Below are 22,738 nucleotides of genomic sequence, written 5' to 3'. Positions count from 1 at the left end.
TTATGCTGATTTGATACTCAAAAAAGATTTTCTTTTATTCTCAGCGTTGAAAACAATTGTGTTGTGTCAGTAAGTTTTTACTGTCACTTTGATCAATTTAATGCACCCTTTCTGGTTTTTTTTCTACCCCAAACGTCTGAACGGTAGTGCGTAAGCACTACTTTATAAATAAACTTTATACATTAATGCGTATATATATACTTGCGCCCCATCTGTAATACACACACACAAGCAAACACAATTCAGAGAGTGTTCAGTTCATAAATTGAGTGAAATTAACTTTTCTGCTGCACTGCAGTACTTTCCCAGTCTGTGCAGCAGGAGTTTAGATGAACCTTCTGATTATGATTAATTAATGAAACTGGTGTGTGTATGAACATCTCCTCAGACTTTATCAATGCACACCAATCCATACCGAAGCCAACGGACCAGGCTTGAGATTACAGTCCTGTTTCATTTAAGACCGACACAGGTAGGGTTCATCACCAGAATCCAGAAATTAGTTATCTATCTTTCAGTCAGATTCTTTGAAATCACTAATCATTATATTTTGGCTTTGGTAGGAACATGTCCCAAAGGTCCACACCAAAATCTACACCAATGCACATCTTTACACTTATTTCGAAAGTTGGCAAGTTTGAGTTACAAAATCGAGTTTGATGCTCCCTGTGCTATACTGAGACCTCTGTGATGTAAAATAAGCTCAATTTGATTTGTTCATCTCATCTATTAACTGACCTCTAATTGATGTTGGTGACGCTCCCAATATAGCCCCTGTGTGTGTCCAATATTTGATTATGCGCCGGTCTCCATGGCACCGCGGCCATTTGTGTGCTAATTAATTACCAGGCTTAAGAGCTTGTAGATAATTGGTGTGTACACCACCATCAATTCCATTAAAAAGAGCAATTATCACCTACCTTATGCAAATGATTGTTTCTGAGCTCCCCCCTCTCTCATCAAATTAAAAGGAGACACTTGAGTCCTTCTGCTCTGCACTAGATCACACTTTCAATATCATATTAATAGCAAGGAAAAAGATGTGGAGACTCACGGATACATGCGTGACGTCTATAATGAATCTTTATAGACCAATAAAGGGTGCGTGAAAAATCTGGGAATATCCTGGTGCGAAAAACTGTCCAAAAACTAGTTAAACCACTCAAATGAATCGTGAGGCGCAAACGTGTGCACGTTAACTATCTCTGACCTTGGGCAGGTGCTGGAGCAGATCTATGGCTCTCTGTGATGGAAAAAGTAGGTCATGGAGTGCTATCGTTGGAAATATTAAAACTGAACATCTTTGCCGCATGAGACCCCAAAAGGGAAATCATCGCTAAATAAATCAAGTACATGCTGAGCCCAATAGAGCTTCACTTTCTCAGCCCAGAGAGATGCGACTGACCATTAGCGTATAAATACACATACTTCCATCACGGCTCTTTTCAAGCAGGAAGTCACCTCAAACCCTATGGTGACATATTAAGGACAATGACATATAAATCAAATATCTTCTTTTGACCGACCTTTCCTAATTTTACTCAAGGTGAGAATGAAGGTTCTGCTGGTTTACACTGCTTAAATGAGTAACATTACAAAGATAATTTTCCTTTCAAAGCATTTAATTATTACAATTGCACAAACTAATGCTTTTTTACTGTATTATCATGTTTTTCTAAGGATTATTACTTATTTTTTGACTATTCGGGGGTTTTGGGGGGCCTTAACCTGCTCAAAAACTCTTGAAAATTGGCACACATGTTGGAATTTGCTCCTATTAGGAAGCCGCAGAGGCTGGGACCCGGGCGTGGCACAGGGGCTCTACGGCGCCCCCTGGAACACAATCTGAAAACTTGATGTATAGTTCAAACATACTTGCATGTATTCATATGAAACTCAGTACACACATAGACCTTATTGAGCCGAACAACTTTCACACTGCATGTCATAAGCTCCACCATAAGTTTTTAAACCATTTAAACCATTTAAAAACCAAACTTGGTACATACATTGTTCTCAACAAGGCGAACAACTTTCTAATTTATACTCATTAGCTACGACCAACAGGAAGCCGGCTATATATTTTTTTAATGTCGATTTTTGGAAAAATCAGGCTGTAAATTAATTCATACTCCTCCAAGAAAAAACAACTAGTTCACACCAAACTTTGTCAACATGATGCCAATATACTGAAGATGTTAAATTGCGAATGGATTTAAAATATCTTGAACGGTGTGGCGATGGTGATTTACACACAGATTTACATCTGATGTCACTCTGCTTCTGTGTGGGGGGCGGGTGAGAGAGAGAGAGACAGAGAGACTTTTTAAACTTTTGATGGTTTAAAAGTGGTTTAAAAGTAACCGTAAACCAGTTCAGCAGACAGATGCAGACTAAGCTGTAATTCAGGCAAAAATATTTCATGAATGCTTAGATCAATAAAATCGTTAAAAAATGCTTACAAATCATTAAAGGTTTTGTTAACATTAGGGAATGCATTAACATGAACTAACAATGAACAATATATTTTTTTACAGCATTTATCAATCTTTTTAATGTTAGAAAAATAGTCATGTTCAAAAGATACAACTTTACATTTTAATAATGTATCAATACATTTTGGACTTAATATTAATTAACTTTAATAAATGGTATATAATTATTGTTGATGTTAATTAACAGTTAAATAATATAGTTTTTTAACATTTTAAATCATTAAAATCTTTGGTAACACTATAATAATGTCTCATTTGTTAACATTAGTAAATGCATTAACAAACATGAACTACCGATGAAACATATATTTATGATGTTAGTTAATCAAAATATTCATGTTAATTCACAGTGCATTAACTAATGTTAACAGATAAAACATAAAATTTGTTGATGTTAGGATTAACCCATTAATTGCCGTATCCCTTAAAACCAGACTGCCAGAGGGTTAGTAATGCATGTGCCCGCTGGGCACAATATAACAAAGCTATATTTGTTCTTTGTTTTTCATTCAGCTGATTTAAAGATTTTGGGGGGCATTTGGATGAATCTCACAAAGCTGTCAATAACAAATTCAGGCCATATTTCACCTCAAAATAAATCAAGGAAGGAAACAAGAAAATATATTTTGCTGAGCAATGAAGGTTAAGACCATTTTATATATATATTTTTTTTATGTTATTATTTTTATGATGATTTAGCACTTTCATCAGAAAATAAATAAATAAAAGCTGCTCACCACAGTTAAACAAACTATATGATTCTCATTTTTTAATGATTAAAAAAGATTGGGATTTAAAAATATTTAAATAGTACAGCATTTTACATTATGCACTTTTATGTACATGTGTCATACTTTGTTGTTTTTAATTTATTGTTAATTTTTTACTATTTTATTACAGTATTTCATCATTATTTTACTGAATTATTATGTGAGAATTGTATGTAATTGGCCCAAAATAATAGAAAGAATAAGAATAATAATTCAAAATTGTCCTTAAATAAGCTTCATTTTCCATATGTAAGATATTCAGCATATGCTCTCTTTAATTGTTTTGGGAGAAATATGATCTGAGCATGTGAGATTCACCCATGTACTCTGTGCATATATATATATATATATATATATATATATATATATATATAAGACAGCAAGTATATTTATAAAAAGCAAGTAACACTGAATTAAACATGACATTTGAAGAACTTAAAGTCATGTTTAATTCAATGTAACTTGCTTTGTCTTTGTAATTGTTTGTGGAATTTACTAGCAATTTCTGAGTAAACATTTATTTTACACCAATTTTTTCAGTGTACCATCTATAAAGCAACTTCTACTACTGATAGAATCATACTAACCAGGCTAATTTTGCCATCTATTCAAGTGGCAAGACATTTTGTTGCTTGCTTTCTGTTTGCTCCATCTAAAGGGTATCCCACCGGCTGACATAAATATACATTAAACGACATATATATTCTGATAATCAGGCCTTCTGTCACTATGCACAGCATCAAGAGTTCAGCGTGAACAGAACAAAATGCTGGAAATGATGCGACTGGTTCATATTAGGTGTTTTGCGAAAACACAGTAAAAGAAACATTGCTGAGAGGGCTTATTTTCAGCATTACACACATCTTCTGAATCTCTTAATGCACATCTACTGCATTTCTGCACAAATACGCATAATTATGCAATTTTGCCTCTACCCATCTCTTATTTATTACAACTACATTCACTTGTGCAAACTTCATTCTGTGTATCGTGAGAGCACTCTATATTTACATTGTAAACTGTTATTGCAGAACATTAAATTGTTGTACACATTGAGTGGGAAGGCGTATAATGAAAACTATCATCTGTGATATTCATCTTGCTCTCTGGCTCAGCTCCTCCTCCTCTGTTAAGTTCAGAGACGAGCAGAGACAAAGAGAGAAGGAGAGTAACTAGAGCTGCAATGCAAACATAAGCAGACTCACCGGAGTTGGGGTCTGAGTTGCCGTCTGCTTCGGTCCTCTTGTCCGGAGAGGCCTGCTCGTAGAACTCGTCCTGTGCCTGCACCAGAGGGAGAGGGTGTGAGAGGAGTGGCCCACTGCCTACGGGCTCATGGTCCCCCAGCCCACTGTCACTGCAGCTTTCCTGAGACCCGTCCGGCAGGTGAAACGTGACGCGCCGCTGCGACTATAAAACCAGAGAGCAGAGAGACAGAGCCACACGTTAACGCCTGTCTCCTTCAACCGCCCGTTTTCAGTCAATATTGTGGATTGAGACTGAATTACAAATTTAAGAGCTGAGGGATTTGTTGACTTTTATAGAAATTAATTTACTGAACAAATAGTGTGTTTTGGATTTTATTTGGTCAAAATTGCCTCTCGGCACAGCAAACAAAGTCACGTTTCACTTCACGAAGCTCTCAGCACTAAAGAACATGTGACATCATGTGCACAGTGGATACAGCGTAATGCGCTAATGATATGATGTGTTAATAATCACTCAAAATGACGGTGTTATGACATGCCAGCATTTAAGGTGAGACGATGAGAAGTGGCATAGATTACTGATGGTTCTGGTACTGTAGATAGATATATAGATAGACAGACAGACAGACAGATATAAAAGCATTACAAATCAAAAGTTTAGGGTTTCTTCAATGTTTTGAAAGAAGTCTCTTTATGCTCAACAAGGCTGCATTAATTTGATCAACAGATAAAATATTAATATGGTAAAATTGTATTAAAATTTACAATACAATTTACATTGCAAAATAAGTGTTTTCTATTTTAATATATTTTAAAATGTAATATTAAATATATTTTAATTTGATGCAAAAGCACTTAAAAATGACATTGAATTTTACAATAAAACTTACCATTTAAAATTACTTTATTATTATTATTATTTTAATACATTGTGAAATTCCATTTATTCATGTTATGCAACAAATTTATTTTAAATTTACAATTTAAAATAAGCGTTTGCTATTTGAACAAATTTTAAAATGTAATTTATAAATGTAAAACGTGATGCAAAGCTCCATTTTCAGCATCTTTACTCTGGTCTTGAGTGTCACATGATCCTTCAGAAATCATTCTAATATGCTGATTTGCCGCTCAAGAAACATTTCTTATTATCATCATCATGTTGAATGTTAAAAAATGTATGAATACTGAGTTGAAAAGAACAGCATTTATTTAAATATATAAATCTTTTATAACATTATAACAGCCTTTACGGTCACTTTTGATTAATTTATTGCATCCTTGCTCAATAATAATTAAAAAAAAAAAAAAAATCAATCTAATTTTACTGCCCCCAAACTTTTGAACAGTATAATGAGTTGATGTGATAGAGGTGGTATGTTCTATGTTCAGTGCTCTCGATGATGGTCAGTCAGCACAGGCTCTGCCCACAGCGCTGGTAGGCGTTGGCGGAATAGCACTGCTGGGTTGGCACGGCCCAGCCAGAGCATCCCAGTTCACATGCTATGTGCTCACACTGGGCACAGAGGCTCAAAACCGTGTGACGGTTCCGGCATCACCATCGAAAGGTATTGACGATGCAGCGTGCCTGTACCATCCTGCATCTGCGAGCTTTCCATTGCTTGCATACACAGTAATTTATACACAATCCAACATGCTTGTACACAAACAACCTTTCCAATGCAATTACTGGGAAATAATCGCACATGTAATTTTAACCAAGCACAGTTCTCGTTGATTCTCAAGAAAATATTTCTGCATTGCTGATCTCGGTCACTTGCTAATTTTGAGCATACTCCAAGAAATTCAAATGACATTTTGCAAAGTCCAGCACCGAGCTCTCCGCTAACCTTTCTGAGCGGGAAGTTGTCTTTTTTTTTGCACCATCTCTGTCGACTGTCTTAGACAACTCTGCTGTAATTATTGGCAAAAGCAAAGGTCAGCCAATCTCAGCTCTATGCAAATTGCCTCATTATATACTTTGGAGCATTTCAGAAAGCAAGTGACATTCAATTAGAGGTAAAAAAAGAGGCAAACAGTATCTTCAGCACGACAGCCTGAGCTACGGACCACTTAAGCTGGACAAACCACAGCGACCCCCTTCTCAGATCTCTGGCCTCAGAACAATCTCAATGACCTTTTCACCTTTTGACCACTCGCATCACAAAATGATCATGCAAGAATGTATGAAGATTATTGTTTATGGTAATTAATGGGGGAAAAGTTTCAGAATAAGTCAGTTTACTTGTGATTTAAAGTTGTTGAAGTAGCAAGATATGCTGTGAAAAGTAAAAATAAGTGTAAAAGTAAGTGAGAAATGAACACAATCATAAACAAATGTGAGCTGGTGGCACAGCCTGTTTGAAGTGTTAAATTGCACTTTTATCACAGAGACGTGTCTTTTAAACTGTCTGAGCGTGCATGTACATGCATATTGTGTGTGTATAAATTCAGTAATATGATAAACTATATCATTCCAGTTCTGACTGACACCTCTACAACTTCTCACACATCAGGTTTTTAATAGATATGAAGGATTTTATGTGCTCTATACACCACAGGTGCTGTGTATTTTTATTCATATGATAGGCTTGGGTTTTGCCAAAAACCACACACAGCATTAATCTCTCATATCACAATACAATATCATCAGAGCAATATTGTGTGTAGATCAGCTTGCAGAGTGAAATACTACACCTCTAATGTCCCAACGTGATACGCAAACGACCATGAAATGAATGCACAGGTATGCGATCACACTTCAATTATAAACTGATGTAAAGCAGGTGTGGGATTTAATACACAGATTATATGCAGGGATAATGAATCATGGCTGCTTATGTGCTAATAATGTTTTAAATATCTGCTGGTGCATGAACTTTTTGCACAGAATGATCCCTGATCCCTGTGTGCGAGTTGTGTGTTTGTGTGTGCGCTCGCGTATTAATTAAAGCAGCACATTAATATAGAATGGTGATTACTGAACGGTTTTAATGCATTGGCCTTGTCACACAGACACATACAGTGGTTTTCAGTACAGTCACTGTACATCTGTTATTCAAGAAATGTTTAAAAAACAATTTATGAAAAAATCTTTTGCATGAAAAAAAAAGAAAAAAAAAAATCTTATCATTTAAATTTTTTTATGTACTCTATAAATACAGAATGCATATTCTGTATTTATTGGGATGGGGGGGGGGGGGGGTACCGTAATAGCACAGGGGTTAACCAGAAAAATGTAAAAAGGCACGTCATGCCGAAAAGTTTGCCGACCCCTGGTGTAGATTATAAATAGCAAAAAAAAAAAAACATTATGACTTAATAAATGTTATGTGGGATATTTCCATGCAATACGTTATCCAATTGGCATATTATTGAAATAAATCATAAATCTTAAAAAAAAAAAAATTATGAAGGAATACTGTGTGGTTTATATATATTTTGTTACTTACATAAATTGATATTATTTTAGGATAAATTAAAACAAATAAAAAGAGGTTTATCTATGTATATATTCCTTGTATTAAGCCACCAAATCATGAATATGAGGAATAAAAATCACAATTTAGTTTTTGTGGCAATCTGACAGACTCTGGCTCATCTCGAGGGACACATTGACCTGCGCTGTTTCTCCCAAATATGCAAAGAAAAATGGCTAAATAATCCTATTTTCAATGGTCCAAAAATATATTTTTAATAAAAGAATTAAGCAAAATACAGCTTTATGGCCAGTGAGAAATGTGTATGCTACATTTTCCCAATCCTCCAAAAGTTAATACAGGACCCCGTGTGCCTGCGCCTCACACCATGTGAAAGTCAATGTGGGCATGAATGTGTTTGTGTATTTGCCCAGCAGTCACTCACTGCTGTATTAGCATAAGACCAGCTTAAACCTTCGCCACTGCCAATTTACATGCAATCATGGCTTATCATGCTTGTCAGCCCATATTAGAGGCGTGTTTTTATATTGTAACAGGCCAAACGCGCTGGCAATGACACTGGTGCTAACCAAACATAGCCCCTTTCAGCCAAGATGTTTGCCCTCATCAAAGTACACAGAATCAGTGTCACAGAAGTTTTCTGCTTAAAGATGCAAGAGTCGATCGCGCCACTCGATTCTCTCACTCAGGGCTCAGGAGCGAAGAAAGAAAAGAAAAGAAAGTGCCTCTAAAGCGCTTTTCAGAAAATGGAGACATCTTTGGCTGCGAGTAAATAAGCAATTACGGCATGCATAAACAAATTTGCGAACATGCAGATCTTTAATGAATTACATTTCCTACGTTTCAGGCTTATGTCAGTTTTTCTAAGGAGGAATTTCAGGGCTTGCTTATGAGTGCTTCACATCCAACAGAGTAGTGCTTAATGGATTTGCATTAAGTCTGGGTTTAACCTAGCCTCCTGCTCGGCAAAAGTCATCGCCGTCTGAGAACTGTTATCGCGGTTTAGCGGCAGATCAGGTCTCTGTGTAGAGATTAGCACCAGAGTTTGCTGGAACTTTCCAGCGAATGTCAAAAAACCTCAGAACATCTTCCGTAATTCTCTCAGAGGCACAACGAATCTAGAGTTTATTCGCTGCCGTATCTGTTCTTAACGTGATGATTTTAAATCCACATCAAGAACATTTCACATCTGGGGTCAGCATTCGCTTTCCTCCAGATGAATAAGGAGATTTTTGCAGCCGGATGCCACATGTCTGAGAAATAATAGACTGCTGTTTCTGTCTGGATCTCATGGGACGACTCATTGGCAAGCGCACCTCTCGCTTCCTCCATCTCTCAGTGTTTCTCCCAAGGGGTGGAGACGCTAACAACCCCCTCCATTTCCACCACCAGCAAGCATGCTGTTGGACAACGGCGCTCTCTTTCGCACCTGAAACCAGCCTTGCAGCAGGTCCTAACCAGGTGCGAAATTTCCAAGTATAATTTGTCCATCCGCACTGAAAATGTGCATTAAACAGCTAATGAGAATTTATCTCGTTTATAATATACAGTTATCCTATCGTAAGTGCAAAGTAAACTCCTGAGTGGACATTACATGTGAAATATTTAATAAGAATTCTAAGACTCTAAAATAACCTTTTTTTGTACTTGAAAGGTTCCGTGGATGTTGAAGGTTGTTCATGGAACCATAAATGGCAATAAACAACTTTTATTAAGAGTTTATATTATCCTATAGTTTCTGCTAAATAAAGTTCACTAGAATGCATGATAAAACAATAACTGAGAAGCTGTTTCAGTTAACCGGATGAACGGACTGATACAACACCATTCACAAAAGAGGATGTTAGGACATATCTGACTGCCATGATTGAATAATAATAATAATCTTACATTTAACTTAGTTAGAATGCACAGCTGCTTCTGAATAATCCTCAATGGAAAACAATGCTTTTTTGACTGCTAAATGGTATAGATACAATATATACACTACCATTCTTTTTTTTTTTTCCTTCATAGATCATTCTAATATGCTGATTTGGTGCTCAAGAAACATTAGCAGTGTTGACAGTCATGCTGCTTCATATTATTTATGAAATATTTTCTAGAATTATTTAATAAATAGAAAGTTCAAAAGAACAGCATTTATTTGAAACAGAAAACTTTTGTAGCATATTAAATGACTTTGCACTGCAGTCTCTTTTGATTAATTTTATGGCGTCCTTGTTGAATAAAAGTGTTAATTTCTTCTTATTAAATCCAAACGTTTGAATGGTAGTGTACCAATAGAGGTAACCCCACCAACCTGAGTTAACCAATCAAGCCATGACCCACAGGAGAAAGCTTTTATTGGGCTGAAAAAAGCCTTTATTAGAGAGAAAAAGCTTTTATTACTTGTCGTTTTTTTTTTTTGACATTAAATATGTCACTGCTCTTTTTAGCTAGGTGTCATGGTGGAGTGTGCACTTGCAAACCAACACAGAAGTAAAAAAGAAAAGAAAGCCGTAATAGCTCAAACAGTGATTAATATATCGCACAATGACTCACACGTGTAGGTAGATGCATACACGCAAAATAAAAGGGCAAGCGTGTGATCATTTGCAGGAGATTGTTCAGGTTGCTCAAGGAAGGAGAGGGAACGTCTACCACCTCACTGCTGCTTCCAACCTCACACACTCAAGAAAACAATCCAATCCAGCAACGCCTCACCACCTGCTGAAACAAGCAATGAACGCGGCTCTTGTGTTGCAGTTTTCAGAATCATCCACCTCTACACAACAACATGAGAAAGCACACATGAGCATTCAAAACACAGCAGCACACGCCTCACAACTCTGATGAGGTATCGAGAACGGTTCTTACACAGAACCAAACGACTTCAAGACATTTGGTTTTGTCGATAGTTCTGCATTCTTCTAATGCAGAAAATCTGGCATTCATAGTCATCTCCATCCCATGTTTTTGTTTATTCATTAAATGTTTGTGCTAAATTTGTTTATGCTTTCAGCTACAAGTAAATGTCCAGAATCAGCTATATTTACCGCATTCAACGATGCTTAAATCCATTACTCAGATTCTCTCTCAAATTGAATGCAGAAAATATTGAGCTTGCAGACTGAATTGATGAGAGAGGAAAAACTGGGCTCTGTAAAATAAACACACAGATAGATAGATAGATAGATAGATAGATAGATAGATAGATAGATAGATAGATAGATAGATAGATAGATAGTATTAAAACAATCCTTAATCACAATTTGTATCTCAAAACACAGAAAGCTAAATCTTAGTGAGAAGCTTTATCTAAGTGAGATCTGACAGAACCAATCACAGTACAGCAATAAGATCATGTGCTCACTGCTGCATGTGATCTGGACAGACAGGCTCATTAAAACACAACTGGGTTCAGTTTAACTGTATACGTGAACCACCAAAAGCTAAAGGAATCTTTTTTTTTTTTTCTTTTTTTTTTTTTTTTTTTTTTTAGTTTATTGAATTTTATTCTGTGGAACAAAGCAAAAAGCAGCTGTACAAATTTAGAACCCACCCCAACCCATCTCACCCCCTGGTAGACTTAAAAATAATAAAATAAAATAAATAATAATCATACAAATATATTAATTAATATTAATAGATAAACAAATAACAATAAAATTATTTTTTACAAAGATTTTAGAGAAGGAATCTTTTTTATTTATTTATTTTCACAATGCCTCAGATGAGATCTGTTATTTATAGTTGTTTATCTCTTTCCACACTCTTGTTAGTGAGTTTTCTGTGGAAAAATAGTCACTTAAAACTCACTGCTAGAATAACTTGGGAGAACTGCCAATAGTGTTTGTGAAATGCTAGATGTATAGATGTATACAGTAGACACGCACACACACACACACACTTTTTTGAAAGCATCATTGTTGCTGAAGCTCTAGCTGAAGAGCGATATATATCCTGCTTCATGGAGGTGTTTTTATGGAGTGAAACAGAGCACCCATACAGCAGATGTAGAGTCCGTCCGGAGTCATAATAAAAGGTTGTCTGCCCTCTGTTGGTGTGAACACGCCACTACAACAGATGAGGACGGACCCTGCACGCGTTGCCTTTTGTATCCCTCTTTCTTTTCACCGTCCCTTCTTTTTTATCTACTTAAATTGGCTCATTTTCCCTCCCCCTTCTCCATTATGGTGCTCGCTGCCTCTCTCTCCACCTCGTTTCCGTCGCACATCAGAGGAGAAGGTTTCCGTGTAGCGCCGAAGGCCTCGTTCGCTCGGCTCTCTTTAGTGTGGCTCTCAGCGCATGTGTTCTCTGGTAATGATCCCCTCGCTCATTATTACAGGCAGAAAGCTGTGACCTCCCTCCCATCATACGGGCCCTTTCATTGGCCTCTGTGGCTCAAACGCTGGCCCGGGCCAAAACTGCAATCATCCGCAGTCACAGAAAACATCTTTAGTATTTTCGTACACAGATGAGGAGGACCGATACAACCCTTGCAGCTCACGTAACATCCTTTTGTATGGGGCAGAACAAGCTGGGAACCTCTTTCATCACACAAACACACAGACTGGACAGGTATTCATGACTTGGGAGGGATGAAATGCCAGCTTTAAAGAGGGGCTCGTCTCCCAGTGTCCCAAGAACATGCCCTCCAAGCCCCGAAACTGCTCTAACATGCCGAAAAAAAAAGGTGAATAAAACATGCACTGCGCTTGCATTGTTTTTCCATTGTTAAATCCTGAGTGTGCTGCTCGGAGCGCCTCTGGACACCCGGACCGCTAGCGTGAATGGATGTGTAGACTCATCCTGATGGAAATAGTAGAAATCTTCTGGTGGATGTGCTTTGGTGTGTTTCATGCTGGGGGTCAGGGCTGCGTGCAAGGGTTTTTAAGCATGTCTGAAGCCACTTGGTCGCTTAGTGCAGCAGACTTAAGTAGAGTTTAATGTAGACAAGTTATTTAGAGGTACTTCCAAACACAATCTAAATATATGAGCTCACTCAAGTGAATGATCCTTTCAGAAACGTGCCATAGTAGTCATAGATTCTGCCAGAATAACGTAGTCATTACAATTTAAAATAAAGTAACTTGCTATTAGCCATCAAATTCTGATGTTCTGTACGTGTTTTAGCATGTAGTTTTGTGGTTGCTTATTGATTCAAAACCCACACATGATTTATTGACATTTTGGTCTCTAGATAAGAAGATATTTATTTATTTGTAAGATTTTTTTTTTTTTTTTTTTTTGAAGAAATGTATTTATTTGTTTGTTTAATTTTAGTAGTAGTAGTTTTTCAGCATGGATGGATTAAATTGACCAAAAGTGACAGCAGAGACATTTAAATGTTACAAAAGATTTCTGTTTCAAATAAATGCTGTACTTCCTCAGAGAATTTTGAAACAATGTATCGCAGCTTCCACAAAAATATATGGCAGCACAACCTTTCACGTGCCACGGAACCCAGATTCAATGTCAATTCAACGCTTAATATCAAAGTTAATTTAGTGTCCAATACTGATGTCAGATGAAGTTGATATTTGTTGTTTTTAGGTGGTGTAACCAAAATCCAGCGTTAAGTCAATGTCACACTGATGTCAAATACTGACATCAACCCCATTTTCATTCTCAACCAAAATGGAACATCTGTCCAGCGTCATGTCTAACGTTAACCTGACGTTATATTGATATCCAGTGCCTGCTGGGAAGACTGGAGTAATGATGCTAAAAATTCAGCTTTGCATCAGAAATAAATGACATTTTAAGATGTATTATATCAAAAACAGGTATTTTAAATAGCAAAAATATTTCTGTTTTTACTGAATTTTTCAGCCTTGGTGCTAAAATCTTATCTAAAAACATATAAATGACCCCATACTTGAAACGGTAATATACATACAAAGTGGCATATTTATCATGACAAAGGCACAAGATTTGAGGTCTCATTCACGTAAGTAGCTCACACAGTGCAAGACGTGTTACACACCACCAAACCCTAAGTAAGAGTAAGAGTGATATTAACAGTACTAGTCAGGCAAGCATCAATAATAGTTGTAGCGAGCTTGATATTTTGTCAGAAACTATGGTTACCATGATACACAGGGAAGGGATTAGCGTCGTTCTCTCTGGGCTAATTTTACTTTGCCACATTCTTGAATTTTTTGAATTTCTCTACTTTCCTTTGCCAGCAAGCTCTATTTATCTTTGTTCTGGCTCTACTCTTTCTCCTCTCTGGCGGTGAGCCCAGCTGTGAGCGTCCGGCGCTGAGAGTCAGCGAGTCCCCCACACTGCGGTGTAAAGGGCTGCTCTGAAACCCTCTTCTGATCTGCCTCAAAGCATTAGCTACACGCTAACAGCTCCTCACCCAGGCAGAGAGTGTGCTTCACTGACTGAGAGTGAGTGTGTGTGTGCTCTAAGTATGGAGTGACTGTAACAACCCGATTCTTTCTCTAGCTGCGAAGCCAAGAAAACCAAAGAGATTGAAGCTGCTGGAGCGTTATTCCAAAACCTTTTACAAACCATTCTTGTACACAATAAAAGCTGGATGCTGATTGGTTTAATACATTGTTCCAGTTGTATTACAGTAAAACACACTATAACAGGTATGACACAAACACCCGTTGACCTACAGTTAGGGTTACACTGCACAGGTCACATGAAACAGAAATGGATATTTTCTTTGAGAAAATGTAGGGCAGAACTTGGTTCAAACCATAGCTTGTTGATTGGACGGAGGTGGATCTGAATGTGAGCTTGCAGTTGAATTTAATAAAGGAGGGGAGTTTACGCAGACTGCATAAATAAACTAGCAAAGTCTGCATATGTTGCCAGACAGAACACTTTCATTTCACTAGAAGATCAAGTTAAGACATTTTGATTAAAAATGACAAGGTCAACCAAACAAATATGTAAAAATAAATGGATGAATCCTTTACAATAAGAACAAAGATATGCATTTAGAAGAGATTCCATTTAATGCAGACTTCAATCCTAGTTAACATATCAGGACTGGATCTTCAAAGTTGCAAGTTAACGAATTTGTGTTTCGATAAAGCACTCGAGGCCAGGCTGTATTATAAATACAGACCCATAAAGACATTGCAACCACTTCACTAACTACCAATGCCCTTCAGCTCTGAATATCTTCAGCATATAGTACAGCCTCTCATAGCTTACTGCTTAAATACACTTGCATACAACCCAGCTATTAATCATATAATTTAACAATTATTTACATATATTTTACGAGTTAATGTTGCAACCCTGAATCTCACAGAAGTGAGTACACCCCTCACATTTTTGTAAATATTTTATTATATCTTTGCATGTGATAACACTGAAGAAATTACACTTTGCTACAATGTAAAGTAGTGAGAGTACAGCTTGTATAACAGTGTAAATTTCCTGTACCCTCAAAATAACTCAACATACAGCCATTAATGTCTAAACCTCTGGTCACAAAAGTGAGTACACACCTAAGTGAAAATGTCCAAATTGGGCGCAAAGTGTCAATATTTTGTGTGGCCACCATTATTTTCCAGCACTGCCTTAACCCTTTTGGGCATGGAGTTCACCAGAGCTTCACAGGTTGCCACTGGAGTCCTCTTCCACTCCTCCATGACGACATCACGGAGCTGGTGGATGTTAGAGACTTTGAGCTCCTCCACCTTCCATTTAAGGATGCCCCATAGATGCTCAATACGGTTTAGGTCTGGAGACATGCTTGGCCAGACCATCACCTTTACCCTCAGCTTCTTTAGCAAGGCAGTGGTCGTCTTTGAGGTGTGTTTGGGGTCGTTATCATGATGGAATACTGCCCTGCGGCCCAGTCTCTGCTTCAGTATGTCACAGTACATGTTGGCATTCATGGTTCCCTCAATGAACTGTAGCTCCCAAGTTTCGGCAGCAATCATGCAGCCTCAAACCATGACACTCCCACCACTATGCTTGACTGTAGGAAAGACACACTTGTCTTTGTACTCCTCACCTGGTTGCTGCCACACATGCTTGACACCATCTGAACCAAATAAGTTTATCTTTGTCTCATCAGACCACAGGACATGGTTCCAGTAATTCATGTCCTTAGCCTGCTTGTCTTCAGCAAACTGTTTGCGGGTTTTCTTGTGCATCATCTTTAGAAGAGGCTTCCTTCTGGGACAACAACCATGCAGACCAATTTAATGCAGTGTGCGGCCCCCCACCCCTTCAACCTCTGCAGCAATGCTGGCAGCACTCATATGTCTATTTCCCAAACACAACCTCTGGATATGACGCTGAGCACGTGCACTCAACTTCTTTGGTCGACCATGGCGAGGCCTGTTCTGAGTGGAACCTGTCCTGTTAAACCACTGTATGGTCTTGGCCACCGTGCTGCAGCTCAGTTTCAGGGTCTTGGCAATCTTCTTATAGTCAACGCCATCTTTATGTAGAGCAACAATTATTTTTTTTCAGATCCTCAGAGAGTTCTTTGCCATGATGTTGTACTTCCAGTGACCAGTATGAGAGAGTGAGAGAGATAACACCAAATTTAACACACCTGCTCCCCATTCACACCTTGTAACACTAACGAGTCACATGACACCGGGGAGAGAAAACGGCTAATTGGGCCCAATGGCTGTGTTTTGAGTTATTTTGAGGGGACAGCAAATGTGCACTGTTATACAAGCTGTACACTCACTACTTTACACTGTAGCAAAGTGTCATTTCTTCAGTGTTGTCACATGAAAAGGTAATAAAATACTTACAAAAAGTGAGGAGTGTACTCACTTCTGTGAGATACTGTGTGTGTATATATATATATATATATATATATACACACTTCTTAAAAAAAACAAAAAACAATGAAATAAATGTGTATGTGTATATATATATATATATATATATATATATATATATATATATATATATATATATATATATATATATAAATACATTTATTTCATTGATTTTTGTTTTTTTAAGAAGTCTCTTATGCTCAAATATATATTTTGTATTAAATATTTTTGTGGAAACCATGAATTTGGAATTATTTGATGAAAAGGAAGTTCCAAAGAAAAGCACTTATTTGGGGAAAAAAAATTAAAATAAACTATTTTTGAAACATTATAAATGTGACCCTGGACCACAAAACCAGTCTTAAGGGTAATTTTGTTTTAAATAGAGAATTATACACCATCTAAAAGCTGAATAAATAAGCTTTCCATTGATAAAAGTATTTGAAAATCGGAGGGTGCAAAAAAATCAATTGATTAATTGAATGTGTCCTTGATGAATAAAAGTTTTTCTTAAAAAAAATAAATCAATAAATAAATGACTGACTCCAAACTTTTGAATAGTAGTGTATATAACCTAAAACTTCAATAAAACCATCAAAACACACCCACCTTGCCAAAAGGCTGAGTGACCAACTAACCACATTAGTCTGGCATAAGATGCTGTTGTCAGCAAGCCAGCGGCTTTATATGCAGTATAGATCAATGTGAGAACAGCCACGTGTGAACAACACATCATGTCATTTCATATTCCTCAAAAGGTTTTCACGGTAAACCGCCGCATGCACCATGTCAACGTGAGTTTCTCACGGCGGGTAAAGACAGCCCTTATTGATTGTGAGCACACTTCATACAGTGATAAGTCCATGCAGCGCCATTCGAGAGGTAAAACTCTAGCCCCGCTGAAATAACGCTTATTTGCTCAATGAGAACGTGTTTTAGAGATGAGATGTAAATCGATGCAGTGCCACTTGACTCATTTCTCTCAGCAAGCCGACAGGCCACACAATGGCTCGGCTCTTTTGTTCTATCTCTCCTTCTCTCTCATTCACTGCTATGGTTCCTGTAAGTGCCTCTTTACCTTAAGCTATTATCGCCTGTGAATTTACTCATAATGCTTACGCGTGCACTCTGTTGAAATATATCAAGCGTAGGACTCTAGCTATGCTGAAGATGGCCACGGTGCTCTGCACTGCTGACGGACTAATTTGTTCCTCTTAAGCGTCCTCTTACTTCTGCATTCCCTCCTTCTGCTTTAGCACCACGATCTGTCTTGTTTCCCTCGGAGAGAGTGAAAAGGTTTAGAGATCTGGAAGAGGAAAATTTAATTTTTCTGCACCCTCCAATCTGCAACACTGAAGCACATTAGCATAACACGGTGTCAACAGCGGCACATCACGACGCAAAATATCACATTGTTTCACATTGATTATAGTCAATGAAGCTGCAAGTGGCCAATGTGCTACACTTTCTGTTTTTCACTTTCTGCAAGCGGCCGATGTGCCACACTTTTTTTTTTTTTTTTTTGCATGTCTAAAATAAAATGGATTTGTTTTTTATAAATTTAAACAAATACATTTATGAATTTGATGTGAAATGTGAATTTTTCATTTTAATATTTGCTAATAATTTTGGAGATGTATGTTGCACAGAAATGACACACTTCAGATTAAAACAACTGTTTTAATTTTAAACAATGTTTTGTATAACATGGGGGGGGGGTCATGTTATGCATTGGTTTTTTTTTTTTTTTTTACATATTTAATCAAATAAATCTATAGATTTTATGTGCAATATTTACTGGTGAAGTGTGCAATTTTTGACTTTGGAAATGTTAGAAATGTCAAATTTCAGATTAAACTTTTTCACCCCATGTGTCTAAAATGAAATAATTTTATTTTTATAAATAAATCTACAAACTGACATTAAATATTAACAAGTAAAGTGTGTATTTTTTATAAAAATAATATTTTATATATATATATTTATGAATTTGACATTACATTTTTACATTAAATATTTTTGGATCTGAAAATTTCGAATGCCAACTTTTTTTTTTTTATGGTTACCAAGCCTCTATTTATTTGATAAAAAATACAGTAGAAACAATAATATTGTGAAATATTATTTACATTTTAAATAACTGTTTTCTATTTGAATATTTTAAAATGTATAAAACAATTAAAAACATTCATGTTTTTTCTTCTTTTTGTCACTTTTGATCAATTTAATGTATCCTTGCTTAATAAAAAAAAAAATAATAATAATAAAAATTCATTAAAAAAATCAGTTTTTATTAAACATAAGTGCAAGATATGATTTCTATATGATGCTCCTTACAGTAGGAACTGGACAACTCAAACAGCGGGACAATACCCTCACAAACAACTTTCCACAGCCTCTGACTTATTAAAGGTAAACAAACTCTGGGTGCAGGTGTGCTGAGAAATCAACCTATCAGGAAAAATAACCCCATGAAAGGACAACAACAAACATCCATCCTATTCCACACCTCAGCCATGAAAAGGCCAGAGTCTTCGAAAAAGGCCTGTGCTTCTGTCTATTTCCTCTTATTATTTTTTCTCCGAGCAGAGACCTGGGGCATGAGGCAATTTCATAACGGCCTGAAATATTGCAAAGGCCTCTTTACTGAGGTTAAACGCTGTACAATGGGCGCTCTCGTGTTACACAAATAGCGCTCGACACGCCAAGGTTCCCTCTCTCTCTCGCTCTGAGGAGACTGGAGTGCGGTATCCGCTGCAAAAGAGATGCAGATCGGATGTGTCAGGAGTTCCTTGAATGACATGCCATCATCTGAAAGCAGCCGTGACACAGGCTGAAGCACCCAACGCTGCTTTGCTCTTAAGCGGCCTATAAGAGAGGTGGTCAGAGAACGAACACATCAGAATGATCAAGATCTGCTCTGACATGTCCTGAACTTTCACACAGGATGCCCTCGGAGTCTGAGCCGAGGGGCTTCAGGCTTCTGTCTCTGCTCCAGACGACCACATAACCTCCTGGACTGCAAGCAGTTTGACTCTCCAGACTTGTCTTAAATGCAGAGGACTTGTTAATTTCAGAAGAACAGCAGAGCTAGAGAGAATGCTGTGGAGCTGTACAGCGACCTGAGATCTGGAAGCATTTTCTCATTCATTTTCTCTATTCACATAGAAAAATAAAAAAATAAAAATAAATAAGATAAATAGATAAACTGTGTTAGAGTTGTCAACTAATTAAATTGATTTAATCAGTTAATTTAATTTAAATTAACTCAATTAATTATTTTTTAAGCCAAGAACACTAGTGTGAATAAAAGGCCTTTGTGTAATTATTAGGTTTGGTAATTTATGTGAAAAATTTATCACACAAAAATAATTCAGTATTTCTCAAACTACATAACTACAGCAAAATAAATTAAAACATGGATCATCAATAATAATAATAATAACAAGCTTTACTCACTTTTTACCGATCTGCTATCTCCCACAATTTTTTTGGCTTGTGGGTGAGTTTCACTTGTTGATATTTTATGATGATTCAAACTTCTTTATCAATAAATGGGTAACAAATGTCACGTGTGTGTGTGTGTGTGTGTGTGCGCACTCCCATCAGTTAAATCCACTCCAAAGGTCCTGTTCACTTTTAGCAGTTACACAGACTGTAAGCGTAAGAGTGAAATCTGTGATTCAAATAAAATGAATGTGTTAATGTCATCTAAATAAACCACTAATAAATAAATAAATAAATAACACTACTAAAAACATTTAATTAATAGCATAACGTTTCAAAAGTTCAACAATTCAAAAATTGAAATCCATGAGCCAAACCAATCAGGGGCCTGTTTCATAAAACAAGTTCACCAAATAAGCCAGGCTTATTTCAGTTAGTCTGACTTATTTTGAACCAAATCAACTGACAATAAGTTAGACTAACTGAAATAACCCTGGCTTATTTAGTGAACTTATTTTATGAAACAAGCCCCAGCTCCATTTGATTCAAAACTAAAATTATTTGAAAATCTGCATTTTAAGAATAAATTAATTATAGAAATAACTAAACTTAACTTAGGTATAGGGTTGGGTTGGGTTAAGATATTTAGAATATGGTCATGTCAAATAAGACATTAATATGTGCTTTATAAGCACTAATAACAGCCAATATGCTAGTAATATGCATGCTAATAAGCAAAAAGTTAAAGAAGTTAGACATAATAATATAACTCGCCAAAATTCAAACAAAATATTTCATTCACATGAAATATTCAAATTGAGCAATTACATGAATTGGAATATGTAGCAATAAACTATTGTTGTCAAGTAGATTTATTTTAATAAATTTAAATCCCACTCATGTGTGGTTGCTTCTATACAAGCATAAATCACTATCAATCTGAAAATGTTTAAATATTACAGATAAATCAATGTCAATATTTATTTCCAGAAGCAAGCGTTGCACTGTAAGGGCCAAACAGGGCTCACGTTTAACTGTGGATCGGCCCCTCAGTTAGGCCCGTCATGAGAACATGCCCTGACCTGCCCGACTCCACCCCTCAAAACACCAGCACCTGAAAAGGCCAGGCAGATGGCTGTCTAATGGAAATGGATTGAATTTGAGAAGAGGTTGAGAGAGCGAGAGCGAGATGCACAGGAAGGAAAAGAGAGGCAACATGAGGAAAATGGATCCTGACACCGGGGATGACACTTCCACCAAATGTCACTGCACTCGCTCCGGCCAGCATCCCGATTCAAGACCACACATCAGACCCAGACGGCCCGAGATTACGAGAGAGAAAAAAAAGAGAGAGTGACAAAAACACGTGTCGCACAAGAGAAGGCGAGGACAGAGAGGCGCCCGTCTCCCCTAGCGATGAGGGGATAATGTGGTGTTCAGTGAGTGTTGCCAGGTGCTAAACCTATTTGCTTACAGAAAAGCAGGATTGCGTCTCCCACCCTAATTCGCTGGCTCGCGCACAGGGCCGATGGCGACGTGGGGAACCCGAGCAGCCGTGGCAACCTGACGAGCCCAAGATTGAAAGAAAGCTCAATTATATTGCTATTGGCAGTCGAACATTTGCAACCCGTCACATGGAGCATTGTATAGGATTAGCATTGACAAACTGCTGCTTTTCCTGGCCGTCTACCCAGTTTCCTCCTCGCTTCCAGCATCAGATAGAGCGGGGAGGGGGCCGTTCGCACATCTGTCAGCCTATTAGGGAGGTAAAACAGAACGAGTCATTTGTATGGATGGATCGTGTTCACGCAGCTCCCTGCAAATCGGCACATGTGAACATGTTAGCGCGCCCGCGGACATCTCTGCGCACGTATAATAAGTGTGATCTGCATCCCACTATCTTTCCGCAGGCAAGCGCACCTTTCCAGAGCTATAATCACAGGGATTGAACATAATCCCATTTGGATAGACAGTCACAGCAAACGTTAGTTACTCGCTCACGTCCCTTTTCTCTACATTTATCTGGCCTTACTGGTGGGCGGCACGACTGAGATCTTTCAGTGCGAGTAATTTTACAATACATCAGAGTAACTATATAGATTTTTTTATATATTTATACATGCTTATTATTACATAGCTTGGTGCTAAAGACACTAATAAATTTTTTTATATATTTTTTGAATTAACAATAAAATTATTATTATTATTATTATCATTATGTTAGCTGTTGTTGTTTAAATAAAATAAATAATCACATTTTGACAGTTCAAAATTCTAATTCAAAACCCATGAGCCAAAACAACCAACTGACAGATCACAATATTACAACATTTGTATAAAAGCAAAAATTATTGCTAAAATACTGTGAAGCGCTGCAAATGATTTACTACTATATAAGCTGTATGTTTGGATGAATGGATAGACTTATTTGTTTATTTATTTATTTGGATAATTGCAAATTAAATGTACTTCCTCTTATGTGATTAATTTCTCTTGTTGGGATATATTTACAGAACACAGGCAGATTAAAAGGCACAAATATATATTTATTTGCTATAAAAAAAAAAAAACTGTATAGCGAAATGCATATGACAGCATGCATTCTGTTAAAACTAATCAGCA

This window comes from Barbus barbus (assembly GCF_936440315.1).
Source record: "Barbus barbus genome assembly, chromosome: 13".
Taxonomy (NCBI): domain Eukaryota; kingdom Metazoa; phylum Chordata; class Actinopteri; order Cypriniformes; family Cyprinidae; genus Barbus; species Barbus barbus.
The sequence above is the reverse complement of the archived record's forward strand: the minus strand, read 5'-3'. Positions refer to the sequence as shown.